This window comes from Paroedura picta, chromosome 2, assembly GCF_049243985.1.
Source record: "Paroedura picta isolate Pp20150507F chromosome 2, Ppicta_v3.0, whole genome shotgun sequence".
NCBI lineage: Eukaryota > Metazoa > Chordata > Lepidosauria > Squamata > Gekkonidae > Paroedura > Paroedura picta.
Window position 1 is genome coordinate 143337412 of NC_135370.1, and position 19525 is coordinate 143356936.

A 19525-nucleotide genomic window follows, 5' to 3' on the forward strand; every position below is an offset into this window, starting at 1 on the left:
GAAAGAAAGAAAAATATTACATGCATGTTTATCAAGTGAAAAGATAATATTAAAAGGTTGTATAAAGCCTTAATCATATTTTAATGTTTAAAACAGAAGAATCAGCATGCAACCACAATTTGCTGATTTCTGTCTTAATTTGGGGAAGTAAAAATTAGATGTCCACTTCTGCTTCTTCCTACTGCTTCATAATTAACTAGATTTCAACAATGTCCTGTTTGATATAAACAGGCACAACTGTCATCAGAATTTTTCTTTGTCAGTCAATGAAATGTTTTTGAAAAAATGATTGTAGGGGATGCATCTGTTCTCAGTTCTAGAGTTTTAATACATGCACTGAACACTGAGACAAATAAGCAAAGCAACAACTGACAGGCACTGTTGCATTGCAGTAATTAATTTAAAATAAGGCTGATTTGTTCTTCTGCTAGTTTCCCTCAGGCCATTATCTGGGAGCTAGTTATACTGAAATTCAGTACGCTAGAGGAAAGACACCTGTTGCATACGATTGCACTCTGTTAAAATGTAATGAATAATTCAACTTGAATATTTCAGATTGGTGCATTGTTATGTCATGGCACCCAATATCTTCTCCTTACATAAAGATCTAAGAAAGGAAGGGTGGTCAACCCAGTTTCGTGGATATGACCTTGAACACATCCATTGCTGTTCGAACTGGGGTTGGCCATAACATGATTTTTTTGCAGCTTGTAACTGGGCAGGGCAATACTATCATCCAGGCAGGGTGGTTGGAGCTTGCCCACTCCCTTCCCTCTTCTCCTTGCCTATAAGTACATGGGGGGTGGGATCTGTGTGTGCGGGAAGGAATTTGCACTCCCACCGCCATTGTATGGGGGGAACCCGCCACTGTTCAAACTGAATTGCCTTCGCTTGCTGTCAGCAACTTAAGGTACTGACGGTGTTGTATGTGACCACCCTGCTATACTCCCTTTCTCCAGTCCTGCTAGCCATCTAGCCCAGTCAGATGTTTGGCCTGTGCATGGTTAAATTTTTGTAAGAAAACAGGAACATAGGAAATGCATATCAAGACAATAGGTGTTATAGAAACTGATCAAAAGAACCAATATCAAGGAGCTAACTAGGCTGTACAACAAAGTTTATTCTGCATATGGGTTTCTTGCGCACAGATACATGGTATATGTGTACATGAAAACTTATACCCAGATTAAAACTTTGCTGGTCTTAAATGATGCCAACATGGCTACCCATCTGAATCTAGGCTGTACAAGTCAGTGACATTCAGTCTGGTGTAGTGGTTAGGTTGTTGGATGGGATATGGGAGGCCCAGGCTCAAATCTCCAGTCTGCTGTGTTAGCTTCTGGGGTGACCTTGGCCCAGTCACCCACTCTTCAGCCCAATTTACATCAAGAGGTTATTGTAAGGATAACATGGAGGCAGGAAAAAGACATAGGCCTCCTTGGATCCCTATTTGGGAGAAAGATGGGGCATAAATGAAGTACATGAAACAAACTAACTAACAAACAAACATTTATATGTATAGTGGTTAGAAGTGCGGATTTCTAATCTGGCGAACTGGGTTTGATTCTGTGCTCCCCCACATGCAGCCAGCTGGGTGACCTTGGACTCGCCACTGCACTGATAAAGCACCGATTGAGCAGTAATATCAGGGCTCTCTCAGCCTCACTTACCCCACGGAGGGTCTGATATGGGAAGAGGAAAGGGAAGGTGATTGTAAGCTGCTTTGAGCAGTGAAAAGTGGCATATAAAAACCAGATCATCTTCTTCTATTTAACAAGAAATGAATAAAATAAACAGTAGCACAGCTAGCTGTTACTTTATCTTGGGACAGTAGCAATGTCCAAAGATAGTGACAGGAAAACCAAGACCATTTCCCCATGAAGGGGTAAAATACGAGTGGCTTCCTGCTTACAAATGCAGGACGGTAAATCTCGCATTTGCAGCCCTCCTCACAGGAAGACCCCTCTTGCATTTTTCCTCTGCCCCATTGCAGCTTTTTGCCTCCTGACGAGGCTGCAAGGAAAGCAACATGAACTTCTTCCTCCACTCCTTGGCTTGTTAATCACAGCAGTTCTCTCGTGGACTGAAACTTTCTCCCCCTGCCCCAAATTAATTTTTTTTAAAAAAGACACTTCCACGTTGCTATGCGGTAATGCCACAACACAGATGCATTTTTAATAAAATCAACACTGTCCCATTGCTATGGAGAAATGCCAGAATGATACAGCATCCCCCCCCCTTTTTTTTAATTCTTGTTCTTTTTACTTTATTTCTGTATGGGTGCATTTCTGAGACCCTGAACATGATAACAGGAGCCCAAAAAGACAGTTTGTGCTAATGAATGTTTTTAAAACAAGGTGCTCAGACCCCTGTATGATTGGGAGGAGGCAGCCAGATCAGCTGCCCCCCCTTTCCCAGCTCATTTCCCATCTCCAGAAAATGCAGATAGGGCTGTTTCTGCCTGCCCCAGTTGTTAGAAGGCTGGACAAGTAACTGAAGCCCAAAATGACATTTTGTGCCAATGGTTGGCTTTAAAACAAGGTACTCAGACTCCAGTATGATCAGGCAAATGGGGCTGGATCACCCGTCCCCCCCCTCTTTCCCAGCTTATTCTCCACCTCCAGAAAACAGAAAAGGGCTGTGTTTTGCCTGCCTGATCCCCAAAAGACCATGGACACTTTAAAGCGGATTTTATTTCACATTTGACAATGTAGCTTTGCGGTTGCACTGCAACACAGACTGCACCCTTAAAAAAAATTACTTGGAGTAGGAAATGGAGAGGGGAGGGCGGGTGCGACGGCAGGACAAAACTGCTGAGACTATTGCATGTTTCCCCCTCCATATGGTCTTATCCCTGGTTATTCACTGGTTGCTCAATGGTGGTTAGGGTGAGACTATCGTGTGTTTCCCCCTCCATACCTTTTTATCCCTGGTTGCTCAAACGGTGGTTAGGGTGAGACTATTGCATGTTTTCCCCTCAATATGGTCTTATCCCTGGTTGCTTACCAGTGATTTGTGTGATTTAGTGTGGTAAATCCAGTTTTCTGGATTCCCAAAATTGCGACCTGGCTACTGGACATTCTTGGGATATAGACAACATCATGTCGAGGGGGCTCTATATGCTGCCAACGTGTGAAGGTTGTCCAAGGAACATTTTCCCCATGTGGAAATGGCCAAACACATGAACAGGCAACAGAGCAGTAACACCCTGTGCCAGGAACCCTATAACCACCCCCAACCATATTATCACATGTTATGGAGCACCAGTCGATCAATACATGGCAATGGCTGGAGCACCATAATGATGTCATTTCTCCCACAAAGTGCACAAGTACACTTACAGAAGAAACTGACAGTTCCTTCTTCAGCACAATGAGTGCCATAAACCCAGAGGTGGGGGGAATGAAGTGATGGCTGTGTTCTAATCCAGGGGTAGTCAACCTGTGGTCCTCCAGATGTTCATGGACTACAATTCCCATGAGCTCCTGCCAGCAAACGCTGGCAGGGGCTCATGGGAAGTGTAGTCCATGAACATCTGGAGGACCACAGGTTGACTGCCCCTGTTCTAAGCAACATGATCTGAATTCTTGGCAGCCCAAACAGCAGCAGCTTGCTCACAATAACACAGCCACAGGGAGAAAAGAATCCTGTCGTTCCGAACCTAACCCATTGACTGAGAGGAAGCAGCACATATAGATCCCATCACCCAATTGATAGTTCCCGGAAACAGGTTCAAGGCCCTTTTAAAGAACCAACCATTCCAGGATACTAAAATCATGCAATGGGGGAGAGAGAAGGGAGTCACTTGGGCAAGCAATAATAGAAACTGCTCTTAGGAAATAAGCCTGTGAACGGCCTAGGAGCAAGTTACAATCACTGGGAAAAATGGGAAAGTGGGATTTACCCTTGTGAGGTGAAAATGTTACAACAAGGCACATTTTCAGCCTAACCTACTTCACAGGGTAGTTGTGAAGATAAAATGGAAGATAGGAGAGTTGTATAAGCTGCTTTGAGGAGATAGGTAGGGTATAAAGTTAACCCTGCTCCCCTATTTTGTAGCTTTTCCTGGCAACAATAATTTTAGATGGAAAAGTGAAATTAAAAGGAACAGGAATGGAACCCTGCTCCAGAGAGCACCATTCTGAAGCAGAAAAGAAAATTATGATGGGGTACCTAGGGACCTAACCCATGACATGCATACTATTCTTCCAATGAATCCCTTCTGCACAAGACACTGGAGAAAGTGTGCTCCTGGAGCAAGAAGCAATAGGTTGAATGCAAACAGCCTTCCCCTTCAAATTCAGCACAGCTTTTTTGTGTGATCAAAGAAATACTGCTTGGATCATAAGAACGGAAGCCAAACATGCTGTATTAGATAAATGGTCCTTCTAGTCTATTAACCTATTTCATACAATTGCTCTGGAGGGCCAATGCATAGGGCACAGAGGCCAAGCCTCCCCTTAAGTTGCCTCTAGCACTTGCTTTCAGACGTTTGGTGCTTTTGAGGGTGGAAGTTCCCTTTACTTCCCATGGCTAGCAGCACTTCATGAACCTATCCTCCACTAGCCCCCTTTCACCTCTTTTGTTCATGAGCCATCCACTCCTTCCAATTATGTTTCCTACTCTGAAGGCATCTGGGGTAAACAGGAAGCAGGTACCTATCTGCTTACTCTGATAAACAGTCTAAAGTCCCTGCTTATTGAACAGCATCAGTAGTGGAATGAGCACTGATGGCATAATGGAAGAATACAGCAGCCAGCCTTTTTTGTATTCTCTGCATTTCTTTGTAAACTCCATGACAGAAAGCAGATTAGCAGGTGAAACTTTCTCCCCACTACCCCTCCTGCTACATTCTGGTCTGTCAAGTGGCTGTCAACGGCAAAAAAGGAGTCCTATTAGAACAAAAAATGGAGCAACTCTGCACAGGGACAGCTGTCTTTCCACTGATCACTGCTTCTGCTTTTGGCCTTCCTGGTGGTCTTCGTGGCACTGGGAGTGGGAAACAGAGCTTGCTGCTGTGACTGTCAAAAGGCTGCCTATTTGCTAACGAAGATGTAATTGGGATGCGAGTAGCAGCTGAAACAGGGGGCTCCTGGGACGAGGTACTCTTTGAGGAAGGACTGCCATCTAAGCAAGACTATAGTCTATTTTATATACTTCAGCCCAACTCCCCAATCTCTCATTGCCAGGTATTTCTATACAGGGAGAATATGGTGCTTTCTGGACAATATACATCCATCTTTTGGAAAGATTTCTAATATTTATTATGGAGGGCGTCACCCCAAGGGTCAGACATGACCCAGTGCTTGCACAGGGGATACCTTTACCTTTACGCTGCCTTGAATCACAAGAAAGGTGAGATACAAATGTTTTAATTGATAAGAATAAAACTAATAAACAAGAAGAGGCAGGGGAGAGGGCGAGTCAAAAGACTAAACAGACTAAGTAACTCAGAGGCATTACTGGAGGTGAAATGACCATAGCTGTATTGGGTTCAGTTGACAGAGCCTTAGTGCAATATAGGGCAGTGGATCTTGACATCACAGTGCACTCTGCCTGCTGGAGGGGACTGTGGCATGGTAGGATATTGTTTTCCACAGGGTAGAAGCCACAGTGTGGTATCCCTTGTCACTTGAGAGTGAGGGTCTCTGTCAGCCCCCAAGATGGTTATATTTCCTGCAAGCCTTCACTCAAAAATCCCTTAAAAGGATCCTCTAAGGTAGGGAAACAAGCACCCCAGCTATGTTCCCCCCAAACCAAATCTGGCTGAGTGCTGAGTGGTCCCTGGTGAGTGGTCACCGACGTTGAGTGGTTCCCGGTGATAAAAAGGTTGGGGACCACTGACCTAGGTTACATCCTCCCAGAAAAATGTATTCTTGTAAAGAATCAAGTATTTCTTATTGTTGTGCAGTTGTAACTTTAAGCTTCTGAGAGAGGCAGGATCAAGCTCTGGATAGGATGCTAATTAAACTCTTCATTCCTTTCATTCTTCCACCCCACATTCCCAGGAAAACATATTTCCTCCCTATGCTGTCATAGCTACGACACAGTGTAGCTTGCACACTGGCTGAAGTTCAAGGTGAAAAAATGGAGTTACTATCCTACTTGTAAGTTTACTACAGCACCATATCTGAGAGCTAAACTAGCGGTAAGGATTTATTTGCATGCCTCAGCATAGCTCATAAATCAGGAAGAGGATTCACCATTAATCTCTTAATAAATATTATTTGTTTGTGAAAGTTGAGTATTAGTATTTGCTGATTAGCGTATTATGTTCCGCACATGGGAAATGTTTTCAGATGTAAAAAGAAATCCCCTGCCATTTTTAAAGGGACTGAATTCAGTGAGATAAAGGTTAGCAAGAAGTGTATCTGCAGGTGACAGAATAGGACGAACAAGGGAAGTGGCAGAATTTCAAAGTGACATGAAATATGCATGTGGGTGCACACATACAGTTGTGAGGATGATGCTGTTGTTAAATTGCCTGTGCAGCATCAATATCCATATTTCAAAGTTGTATTTCTCTGCTGAGATCACTTATGCATAACAGTGATCACTCTATCCACCCTTCCAGAAGTTACCATTCAAGAAGACAATAATTTTTAATACGTTTTAGGAGAGAGGAGATCGATTTCATTTTTTAACTGATAGTAACCTCATCCCAAACCAGGGGTATGTCAAAGAACATATACAAAGAGCAACTCTTAATTGCCTTTGTTCTTGCAGGCCTCCCAACCTTTTTGCTGCACTGAGATGCTAAGAGTTTTTTTCCAGCTACTGCATGCTGAGTTGCATTGCACTGAGATGTTATTATGGCGTTCTCCATTTTACAAGCAGCTCAGTTCAGCACTCTGTCAAAGAAGAAGAAGAGTTGGTTCTTATATGCCACTTTTCTCCACCCAAAGGAGGCTCAAAGCAGCTTACAGTCACCTTCCCTTTCCTCTCCCCACAACAGACACCCTGTGAGGTGGGTGAGGCTGAGAGAGCCCTGATATTACTGCTCGGTCAGAACAGCTTTATCAGTGCCATAGTGAGCCTGAGGTCACCCAGCTGGCTGCGGGTGAGGGAGCACGGAATCAAACCTGGCTCGCCAGATTAGAAATCCGTGCTCCTAACCAATGCACCAAGCGTGGCTTGAGGCTGCCTCCACTGACATATGTACATAGGTGCCAGAAACTCACAACTGAGTTGCGGTAACACCAGCAAGGGGCTTTCAAGGCAAATGCAAAGCAGAGGTGGTTTTGCCATTGCTTTCCTTGGCAGAGTCTTCCTTGGTGGTCTCCCCACCAACCACCAACCCTGCATAGCTTCTGAGAGCTGATGAAATAGGGCTGTGTACTGTTCTGTTTTCTGTCCATCCTCTGACATCCATATCTTTATCCCTTGTTTCTCTTAATATTTGTTAAACAGCCCTGGGGGTGGAGAGTGTCCTGGCTGTCCGAGATGGAATCAAGATGGCAAAGCTGATCCCACCCTGATTAGCCCTCCCTCTCCAGCTACCGCCTCCCTTCCCGGGAGGCTAGCCAGTTTGCTCTCAGATGCCTGAGAGAGACACACAGAGAGCCCTGCCAAACTGCAAACGACCCCTGATTACCTGCTATGGCTCCTGCTGCAAGAGAGATCTGCACCTGCCAGTTTCCCCTGGGTCTTAGTGCCCTTTGCATTCCTAGTTGCAATGGGCTTTCTTGCTAGTTCAATATAATTTGCTTCTTTCTTTGATTTTGCTTTTGGTGATTTATTCAAGTTACTATTTCGATTAAAGCTTATAGCCATTTTGAGGAAATAAAAAGTATGTATATGACAACAAAACATAAAAGAACACACTCATCAACAACAGTAACTGAAAATAGTGTGCTATAGCAGCAGTTTTCACAGGACCAGAACATCTACCCCTAAACTGCAGATCTTTCAGAAGAGGCCTTTTCAGGGGGGCTTTGCATAACAGATTAAGTATCGTGATGGTCAGCACCTGCTCTTTGCTCCAATGTCCTTGCCTGATGTGATAGCTCGCCCTACAATAAGACCACAGCTTGAATACAGAAAGATATATCATGAGGTAGGTAGCCAATGAAGGAATTTAAAAGAAAACCAACTTACTAATTTGAACCTATAATCAACAAGGTTGTTTTCAAATTATTATAGTATGTTCTTCTTATTATTTATTATATTTCTTACCCGCCACTCTCAGCGTACTGGCTCATCGTGAGTTACAGTATAAAAGAAGAATCCCACAACAATAGTCCCATTAAAACCACATCGAATGATACAAACCCCAACATGGTGGAAAATAATCCTACTCCCATAACGGGACGCCTGCCACCCGGGCAGCAGAGGACATCCCAAATGTAACAGAAGGTGGTTTGGTGTTTTGCCCTAAGAGACACTCCATCAAGGATGAAGATGAAGGCCCTATTATCTTTGAGGGTTGCCATACTCCTGGAGGTTTGAAGCAACAGAACAAAATTTGAGTCCAGTGGCACCCAAGATCAACAAAGTTTAACTCTGGGTATAACCTTTTGTGTGTATGTACACTTTATCAGTATCAGCACATGAAAGCTTATTCCCAGAATTAAACTTTGTTGGTCTTAACTCAAACTTTATTCTGTTGAGTGCTAGTGTCTCAGTTTCTAGAAATTCAGCACTGGATAACAATGAAAAGCATGCCTACTGGATGGGGGATACACTTCTAGGTAACAGTGTGTGAGAACAAGACCTTGGGGTACTTGTGGATTGTAAACTAAACATGAGCAGGCAGTGTGATGCAGCAGTAAAAAAGGCAAATGCCATTTTTGGATGTATCAACAGGGGCATCACATCAAAATCACAAGATGTCATAGTCCCATTGTATACGGCACTGGTCAGACCACACCTGGAGTACTGTGTGCAGTTCTGGAGGCGTCGCTTCAAGAAGGACGTGGATAAAATTGAAAGGGTACAGAGGAGAGCGACGAGGATGATCTGGGGCCAAGGGACCAAGCCCTATGAAGATAGGTTGAGGGACTTGGGAATGTTCAGCCTGGAGAAAAGGAGGTTGAGAGGGGACATGATAGTCCTCTTTAAGTATTTGAAAGGTTGTCACTTAGAGGAGGGCAGGATGCTGCTCCCATTGGCTGCAGAGGAGAGGACACACAGTAATGGGTTTAAACTACAAGTACAACGATATAGGCTAGATATCTGGAAAAAAATGTTCTCAGTCAGAGTAGTTCAGCAGTGGAATAGGCTGCCTAAGGAGGTGGTGAGCTCCCCCTCACTGGCAGTCTTCAAGCAAAGGTTGGATACACACTTTTCTTGGATGCTTTAGGATGCTTTGGGCTGATCCTGCATTGAGCAGGGGGTTGGACTAGATGGCCTTATGGCCTCTTCCAACTATGATTCTATGATTCTACTTATCCCATCATAGCTTAAACTGATCCATGTAATTAGACTCTCCCCACACCCCCAGCAGGCAGCCATGTTGATCTGAAGTAGAATAGCCAGATTTGAGTCCACTAGACCTTAGTGACTAACAAGACTTTGATGGTATAAGCTATGGAAAGTCAAAGGTTCCTTCGTCAGGTATCTGGCAAATACCATGTTTGAAGCAACATCAAACTGAAATTTGCAATGCAATCTTAAGCAGAGTTACCCCATCAAAGTCAATGAGTGTAACACTGCTTAGGATTGTACTGTAAGTATACATTGCCATCAAAGAAGTCGGGGAAGAGATGAAAGATGATGAGTAGACTTCTCTGTTGAATAATAGATAAACAGAAAGATATATTTCCCCAAACTGTGTACTGCATGTATCATTGATGGAAAAACATCACAAACAGTTGTTTTGATAGTGTAAAACATGCAACTGCTTTAGTGATATCATGGTAGTCCTTTAAAAAAATAAAATAAAAATTGTATGTGAAAAAACCCCAAGAAAAGAAACTCCAGTCATAATTAGAAACTAAAAACATCACTTCTCATGTACAGTTAAGGTAATAAATCATTGTTCTGCATTGCAGAAAATACTAATAGCTAACACTGCCATTCTCTTGATGAGTGGAATAGGATCACTGCTCAATTTTACTACATCTGCAGAATTTTTAAAAAGCAGGGGGGAAAGTTGCCTTTGGAGGGAGGGAGGTGAATTTATGCTGATATTTTGTTGATGGGGCACCACCAATGGAAAGAGACAATATGGACAGAGTTGGGACCGTGTTATGGACGAAGAGGGTTTAATGTAAATCCATATGGCCACAAAAGAGATGGAAAAAGCAAACTTCTACTCAGTAGATTGAATCCACCTGAGCTTTTCCAGTATGAAAAATGAAAAAGAGGTTCCCTTTGACAGGCAAAACATGGAACATGGATGGACAAAAATCACATGGGATAGGCACTGTGGTAAGGAGGGGCACTGAGTGAAAAAACTGGCTGGATCCAGCCTACTAACTGGATTTTATAGTACTGTGGGTAGTTTCCAAGTAGTCCAGCATTGTGTTGCTTAGGTTTAAAATAACTGATCTTTAGTCATTTTTTTCATTTGCTACCACGATCCAATAATATTAGTAGGAATGTGCAAGAAGAAATATGTAGGAATATACATTTTCTCCAGGATAGAAAGAATATCAGGAGAAGCTTTTTTATTCCATTGCCCCATTTCTTTGCCTTGCAGTGACCCATTATGCATAGCAGCAGCCATGGCAGGCTACTGCCGGGTCCTTATGCCAGGGTGGCATGCCCTGCTGCTTCCCACGTACACATGGGAGAGAGAATCCCCCGGTGTATGCCGACTGCCCTGCAAGTGCACACTAAGCCGGGGCTGGAAGAGCTCAGTGCGCTGTACGGTGGCAGCGGCAGCAGGGGGGAGCAGGGGACAGAGCCTCCCGACTGCACAATAGCAGGGGAGTGGCATGCCTCTCTCCCATCAAGGTGGAGATGAAGGAATGCCCCATCCAGCTCTGCAGCTCCACAGAGCTGACAGGGGCATGTGTTGTCCCTACAGGGACACCATAGATTGGCGTGCAGCCAGGCCCAAAGGCCCGGCTCTTCTGATTATGCATGTGGCTGGCTCCAGAGGGCCACGGATGGTGCCCCCAGTATCACAGGGAATGTGGGAGTTCCCGCATTTGCATGTCATGGGCTATCTGGGGTGCTGTGGTAGGCCAGGGCTGGGATGGTGGCAGCATCATGCATAATCAAGGATTAGCCCCACTGCCCTGCTGCTGCCACCCCAGACTACCCACCCTGTGCATAATCGGTCATGGGGGAACAACTGGGATCATAGGAGGCTTTCTTGATTCCACTCCCTTCTCCACCAGTGTATGTGTTGTGGGAAACATTGGCCTCGCAGATAAATGCTTCTGAAGCCAGTACTGCTTCTTGAACTGTGTTCACTCAAAAGGATGATGATCCAGAATGAAAGATGACCTCTCTCACAAAATAATATACACATTTTAAAAATGATTGGGCTTAACTGTGATTTTTATGCAAATATAAATTGACTTCCTTTTGTTTCTTTGATGGCATACCTGGGGGGAAAACTAGCCCTGTGTTCGAATAAACACATACCTGGTGCTAGTCATGGCAGGGTTGGCCATACTTTTGTGCCTTGTAGAATGGTTTTATCAGGGTTTCCCTCATGGGCATGTACTCCAGACCACAAAGGACAAGTTCAACCAACCTGTGACTCTCTTGGGTAAGAGAACTGACTCAGCCAACATCATTATTCTGCAGCCTGCAGGTTGAGGATTGGTGCTAATCAGGGACATTTTGTAGCTGTACCATAACCACATACACAACTCTCACTCAAGATTGACTTTTGGAGTTTGAAGGGGGGGGGGTCATTCAACCATTTTCTCTGCAACTGTAAAGCTACCATTAGTAGACATCCTCTCCTCCTTTGCCCTTCCTCCCTTTAAGCATCTGCACATGATGTCTGCACACGGACATCAACTTCACAAACATAAAATATGGTAATAGCCTCTATAATAATAACTGATATAAATCAATTAAATAATAAGGAAGCACAGAACACAGAGTACATTCTCTCCCTATTAATACTCTACCTGAATGTCTTGGAATGAATTAGTGGTCCAGAATGTCAACTGCTTGCTTCCCGAGAGAAGCTGGTTCTTTAATCATTTGATACGTGTTTGGCTGTCACTGCTGTTCTTTCCAGTAATTAATTAGCAAAATGAGAAGAGGTACAGGCAACCTGGCATAATGCTGCTAAGGGATAAGCAGCTCAAGAAGCTGCATTTGTATTTTGGAATGAAAAAATCAAGGCATATATTGAATGCCAGTAAAATCAGAGACTTTGGGTCACCAGTTTGGCTGCAATCTAGTATCCATTGACTCTAGAGTTGGCTTCTGTTGGCTTCTGATGAGCAGAATTGGTACCAGCAAGAAAGTTGATTTAGCTATTCACATACTTCTATGTATGCTTAAAATGTGTGGCTTTTTATATTTTACTTTCATTTATATCAGACATGGGTAATCACAGGAAAAGTGGTGTAGGTGACTCACAGACCTAAAAGTACATCTGGGATGTTTTCCCCAGATGGTTTTTAGACTTCTTTTGCTCCTGGTTGAGTGATTCTTATACCAAAGCCCTTTCTCCAGTGCAATCTTAATTCTTATCCCTTTTCAATATCCTTTGTATCAGGAATTTGATGGCTCTTTGTGAACTAGTCTTCCACGTGCGCACACACATTCTTGTAGTAGGAAAAACTGGGTCTTGAGACCTAAGTTTTTAAATAGTTGGGTGTCATTCATTTTAATAGTAATGTGCTCATTCACAGCTTTGTCTTGAGGCCTGCTTGGAGTTTAGCGAGGAGAGGGACCTTAGTAGGGTGTAATGCCATTGAGTCAACCTTCCCAAGCAGTCATTTTCTCCAGGAGAACTGATTATTGTGATCAGCTGTAATTACAGGAGATCTCTAGGCACATTGGTAGGCGACCCTATCTGTATCAGAACACTAAAGTCCCTCCACAAGCTCATGGACCGTTTATGCACTGGAGGTTTCATGCCGAGCTTCAGCCTGGAGTTTTAATCGTGGCAGGTTGCCCCACCTCTTCCTGCACCCACACGGGGGAGCATTTGGCCCGGTGCTCCTCATCTGCCCCCGATTTTTGCTCCTGCATGGGAGCTGGGGCAGTGAAGTTCCCAGTGCGTAAATGGTCTTAGAGTTACCACTGCTGCTGCCTTCCCCAACCACTGATTCCACCGTATTTAAGGATGCCCATGTCCAGGGAGAGCCAGGACATATACTGGAATTGCAACTGATCTCAAGACAACAGAGATAAGTTCCCTTGGAGGAAATGGCAGCTTGAGAGGGCAAACTGTCTTCGTATTCTGTTTTAGTAACTGGTTCCTGATTGATCTTTTCCTGTCATTTCAGACAGACCCATTTTAGTAACTGGATGCTAGTGGAATTTATTTACCTATTCATGCAAACCTGTTTGCATGGGATAAGCAAAGCATGGTTGAGTTGCTTTTGAGGGAAACTGCTTTCTTTCATTTTCTTCCCCTTTGTTGCACTTCTAAAACCCTGGTTTGGTGTTTAAAATGACCATACAGTTTCCTACATGAGCCTCTTGTGGCGCAGAGTGGTAAGGCAGCTGTCTGAAAGCTTTGCCCATGAGGTTGGGAGTTCGATCCCAGCAGCCGGCTCAAGGTCGACTCAGCCTTCCATCCTTCCGAGGTCGGTAAAATGAGTACCCAGCTTGCTGGGGGGTAAACGGTAATGACTGGGGAAGGCACTGGCAAACCACCCCGTATTGAGTCTGCCATGAAAACGCTAGAGGGCGTCACCCCAAGAGTCAGACATGACTCGGTGCTTGCACAGGGGATACCTTTACCTTTACTTTTACAGTTTCCTACAATGCCATTTTCCCCCTTGCCCTTTTTACTGCATGATCTTTCTTGGACTTTTTAAAACTCTAAGTTGAGTGTTATAGCACTAAACTAGTATAGCACTTCAGTGAAGTCAATGGAGTCAAGGCATCTCAATAGTGCTACTATAGCATTATATTGGATTGGCATTATAGCACTTAGAGCATTTTTTAAGAGTCAAAGGAAGATAAGGTGGCAAAAAGTGTGTTGTGTGTGTGGGGGAAATGACCATAGTGCTTCAGAGATGGCTCATTAATGGAAGAAAATTTGCTGTATGAAACCCCATCCCTGCATCTCTTTACTCAAAATTGGGCCAACAATAAATAGCATCCAGTTTAGAATGGTAATGTGCTTCTGGCAGCACATCCCTGTCAATCTTTCTCTCCAAGTTCTATCTTCCCCAGGCTCTTCCCTCAAACTTCCAGGGATGTCCCAAACTAGAGCTGGCAACCTTAACTGTGTCTGCTAGCACCAGCTCCCCATCTGCAGATTGCCTCTTTATTAAAAGCTAAACAAACACACCCACTCATACATGTTTTGAGTTTTACTAGGAAGTGTCTACGTTTCCCTTATGGCAGTATCCATTGGTGCTCACTAATGGCTGCCAAGCTGTCTGGATCTGGATAAAAATTAGACTTGCACTGCCTCATGAGTAGTCTGGTTATGTTCCTCTCCACTGTCCACAAAAATCATTTTAAAAACTTGTTTGACTAACAAAAGATATATACTGATCACAGCATTTTTGGCACATCATGCCTGCATGAAAGCTAAGAGGAAGGCAATTGAATTGTCTTGATTGTAATCACTTTGTGCATGCACGTTCTTGCATTGCCTTGTGCAAATTATAGTTATTTTTCTGGAAAAACCAATCATGCCCTAGGTGACTGTAGGACTAATTTGTAACATTTTGCAACAGAGAGAAGGAAGTTCTGCTACAGGTCATTTAAATAATGCATTTGACTGAACAACTGGAATGAAGGGGCAAACTGGAAGTTATTTGGTGCTCAGTAAATAGGTTATGATCTAAAGGCATGATGGACAGCACTTTAAAAACCAGACTCCAAGTATTGAAGCGACAGAAAGCAGAGCGCTTGAGTGACAGGCTTCTCCAAGCATTCTGATTGGCCAGCATCAGCTGTGTGAGAAGTGACATGAGAGCTGTGTGTGGAGGGAAGTATTCTGACAGAAAATTGCACTGAGAGAAGATCTCTCTGTGCCTTAGCTGTAAAACATCTACTCTGAGCATAAATTTAGTCAGAGAACACCGTCTGGACTAATCTGTCTGGATTGTGCATAAAATGAAAGCTACACAGTCAGGAGAATTGGGAATGATATTTGGCAGGATGATTTGTGTAGTGGTTTGAGTCTTCCAAATCAGGCCACAGGAAAAGGCAGAAATCTTTTAGGGTAAGAAAAAGGATCCCTGCCCAATTAAAAGGGGAAATTAGCTGTGAGGATTTCCCTGGACTGGACTGGGCTGAGTTCCTCATGCACAATCGGTCTGGGTGACCGTAAGCTAGTCACAGTTCTCTTACAGCTGTTCTTGCAGAGCAGTTCTATGTGAACTTTCTCAGTCTTACCTAGCTCAAAGAGTGTCTGTTGTGAGGAGAGGAAGTGACAGGTGTTCGTAAGCCACTCTGGAACTCTTTCAGGTAGTGAAAAGCAAGCTATTTAAACAAACAGCTCTTCTTCTCTCTCTAGATAGAAATATAAATGTAGATAGCTGGACAGGCAGCAGGAGGTGTAATGGGAACTCTCGGGGGTGGGGGGAAGGACTTGCAGTGCCCAACAGCCACAAATAGATTGATACACTGGGAATTCTTCAGGTAGAAATAGAAAATGGAATTAAACCTGGAGCATTAGAAGGTGGCTGAACAACCACTGTTTTTATCAAAGCCTCTGGAGAAGGACAAGAAGTATGCAGGAATGCTGTCAAAAAGAATGAACGTGAGTCAATGAACAAGTCAGCAGCACAAACATAGTTGGTGAACCACTAAGATGTATATGTGACTTTTCTCACTTTGGGAGACCCAAATCTTAAAAAAAACATAAATATATAAAAACAGTTGCAGAAAATCTGTTTTCATATATTTATGTTTTTTAAAAGATCAGTCATTTAAGATTAACATTAAATACAACAATCCAGAAGGACAGTCAGGTTAGTCTACAATAGTGAAACCTAAGAGAAATGTTGCTGTACCTTAAAAGACTAAACTGATTTATTGTGGTATCTGAGGCTGGGGCTCCAACCCCTGAAAATGTATGCTAAAATAAACCAGCTCATGTTTAAGAGTCCGCAGAATGTCTTTTAATTTCCAACAGCTTTCTGGAATAAAAATGAGTGATTTCCCCCCTAAAGATTAGGAATTTCAAATCTGAGCTAGTTCGTTTTCCATAGAGAGGGAGTTCCATAACTGAGACTCCAGCTGGATCAGCACTTGGAGCCAGTGTCATGCTACATCCAGTAGAATGCCTTTTTGTCTATTTTCTTTTTGATTCAGTTCTGGTTGCCACTACTAGGGGAGCAGGGAAGTCTGAAAACAGGAAAAGGCACTCTATGATGGGCTAGACTTACCTTTCTCCAAGACTGAAGCAAACTTGCTTAACATGCTAAACCCATCAACTAATCCAAAAATGGAACAGGAAAAGAAACCTTGGCAAATGAGTGCTGCAGTAACTGCCAGCCTGCAGCCTGCTAACCAAGGCATCTAGTTTTTTCTTTTCCTTTCCCTGCATCCAGCTCAATCAGATCTTATAAAGCAGCAGTTAGGGGGTTGCAGCAAGGTAAAACTACCTTTCCCTCTCTTTTCCTTAATTTCTCTCACTCTTTCCCACAGTTTTCTCCCTCCACCTGATTTTACAGTAGCCCCCTCCCTTTATTTTTACTTCTTGGTCTCAAGACTTTTTCACACCTATTCTGCTTGGCACCAGAATGTACTTAAGAGAAATATAGTAGTAAATAGGGCTAATCAGCTAATTTGAACCAAAAATACCATCAAATATTGATATTTTGGGGGTATTAGTGTATTAATTCAACTGCATATAGTTTTGCTATTTTTTAGCTATCCCAAATGGCTAAGCCTGAAAAATCCCAATTCTTGGTTAAAGTCACAGTTAAAATGCATTGAAAGGGCTTTCATTACCTTTCAATGCCTTCAGAGTGAACACTCAGCTTGGAGAAGGCCTTGAAAGGGACTGTGAGCCTTTTAAATGTCTTCAGAGTTAACTTGTAACAGGTATTTAAATGTTAAATGTTAAACTTTCTCTTTAAAGTTTAAATGCCTTTCAATGAAGGGACACCTTCTTTGGGAACCCACAGAATTGGACAACCTGGTCCAAGCTTTTTCAACCTTGGGGTTGTTGGGTTTTTTAGGAGATACACCAGCACCTCTGCTTCAAATCTGATGATTCTACTTCAAACCCCCCCCCCCGAGCCCCAGATATCCATGGGCTGATTCTCCATTATGACTATAATAGTCCCCATAGACTATAATGGAACCCCAAAATTCAACATTTCCAAATATTTACCAAATCCAAATACCATAGAGAAATATTGATATGTTAGGGTTCAATATACTAGAACCAGAAAAATACCATGCATTATTTTGCACACCCAAGTAGCAAACATTTGTTAATATTATGAATGTTGTGTCTGTGAAGAGGAGATTTAACATTTCCCCTTGATCTAACAAAGTAGTAAAAGAATGTGTCTCCCCTCATCCACCTCGCAGAGTAACAGAACATGAATCTATTTTAATCATTACATATATGGAACAGAAGTTACAACTCCTGGTTCAGGCACTGTTTATTATTATTATTATTATTATTATTATTATTATTATTATTATTATTATTATTATTATTATTAGTATTAGTATTCGTATTCGTATTCGTATTAGTATTAGTATTATTATTCTGGTGGGAGAGAAGAGAGCCCTTTGCAAAGCTATCTCCTTTACTACATGACAAATGATGTAATCTTTTAAGCACGATTAAAATTAAATTTACAAGAAACACCATGTCCCGTCTTTCTTACCAGTGGAGATCCAAAGCTCCATTGTTCTCCTGTCCCCCATTTTATCCTCACAAGCCTTCTGATGTAGCTTAGGGTAAGAGTATGTCATCCAGTAAATATCCATGGTGGGCTGAGGATCTGAATATTAGTGACACATGACAGGTTGCTTAAAATATCTCATTACATGTTGCCTGTCATGAAGATACCCTGATTCAGGGTGTTTAAGTTCCCTTCATCTTTTGCACTGTAGCTTCCTCCATCCTTCTGGAATCAATGTTCAATTTTCAAACATGTAACATTATTTTCTGAGTTATGCCTTCCACAGAGATCCTTAACTTCAGTTGCAAGTAGAATGGTGTGCTGGTAATCTGTCTCAACTGGGCTAGTATTTTTCCATGCCTTTCAGTGTTGGGGCCTGAACTGTGTTGGAACTTTTGAACTTGGCTTGGCTTGGTCCTAAGTTCCAGGATTATTATCTAAAAGTGCAGGCGGTTGGACTAGAGGTCCCTTCCAACTCTATTATTCTATGATTTTATGAATTCACATAATTTTTGTGTATAACTGTTCATAGAACATTCCTAATGTTGTGTTTTGCCTCCAATGCAAAAAAAAAAAAAGAGAGAGAAGAGAAGAGAAGAGAAGAGAAGAGAAGAGAAGAGAAGAGAAGAGAAGAGAAGAGAAGAGAAGAGAAGAGAAGAGAAGAGAAGAGAAGAGAAGAGAAGAGAAGAGAAGAGAAGAGAAGAGAAGAGAAGAGAAGAGAAGCCTTTCACGGTGACCCACATCTTGCCATTTGGACATTGGAGAGCTCCTTGTCACTAGAGGGCCCTTAGCCACCTTGAGAATCTCTCTGTTTGAGACTTCCTTTACTGCAAATGCATGATCTGTCTCCATTTTCTTAAAGACAAAAAAGTTGCCCTCTACCTCTAGGGAATTTTTCTATTGCAGTCCTTAAATAATATGCTGCAGGAATTCTTTTACATTGCTACAGTCCCATCACCATTTACAATTCTCTTACATTAAATCAAATTATCATGAATCTCAGGAACAAGCAGGACATCTTTTAAATACAGTACAAAATTCTCTCCATTTGTATCCTTCAGCCTGAGGTAAACTGTGCCTCTCCCTTGCACACTCAGTGTAATTTAACACCACATTCTCAGGACATTGAGAAAGTTCCTCAAACCACTTTGGTATATTAAAAAGATGTAGTTCAGACTCAGAATCCAGGAGTACTCTGATTTTCCTGCATTCTACTTAACAAAGGCCGCATAGGTTCTAACCTCTTCCTTCTTATTTCCTTTGGATGAGGAATTATCTGTGTCCTCAGAAGCCCTTTGCTTGGGATCTTCTTTGACTTATAAACTTTGTAAGCCTGAAAACATGGTTTATTCCATCACAAGAAAAACAATGTCTCTCTCTCTCTCTGCCTGGAAAAGTCACCCCTTCTCTGCTTCACATCTAGAGCATATTCAGGCGCAAGGTCACCATTAGGAGTCACTCGTGAGCACATAGGTACAGTTTAGCAGCCTACCAAAGTTACAACAGCAAACCTTCAGAGTTGACTTCACCAAATTATTTGCTGATAGCAATTCCAACAAACTCCACAATCGTTTTGAAGCTGATAGCCAATTTCGATTCTCCTAGCT

General features: G+C 42.7%; 1 long non-coding RNA gene across 1 annotated transcript in view; it reads right to left on the bottom strand.

Moving 5' to 3' along the window:
- Positions 1–1261: 1261 nt before the first annotated feature.
- LOC143830491 (uncharacterized) overlaps positions 1262–19525 on the bottom strand; it is a 44921-nt gene continuing 26657 nt past the window's right edge. Inside the window, exon 4 of the long non-coding RNA XR_013228491.1 lies at positions 1262–1446. This is a non-coding gene — a long non-coding RNA (uncharacterized LOC143830491). The remainder of the gene's footprint in view (positions 1447–19525) is intronic.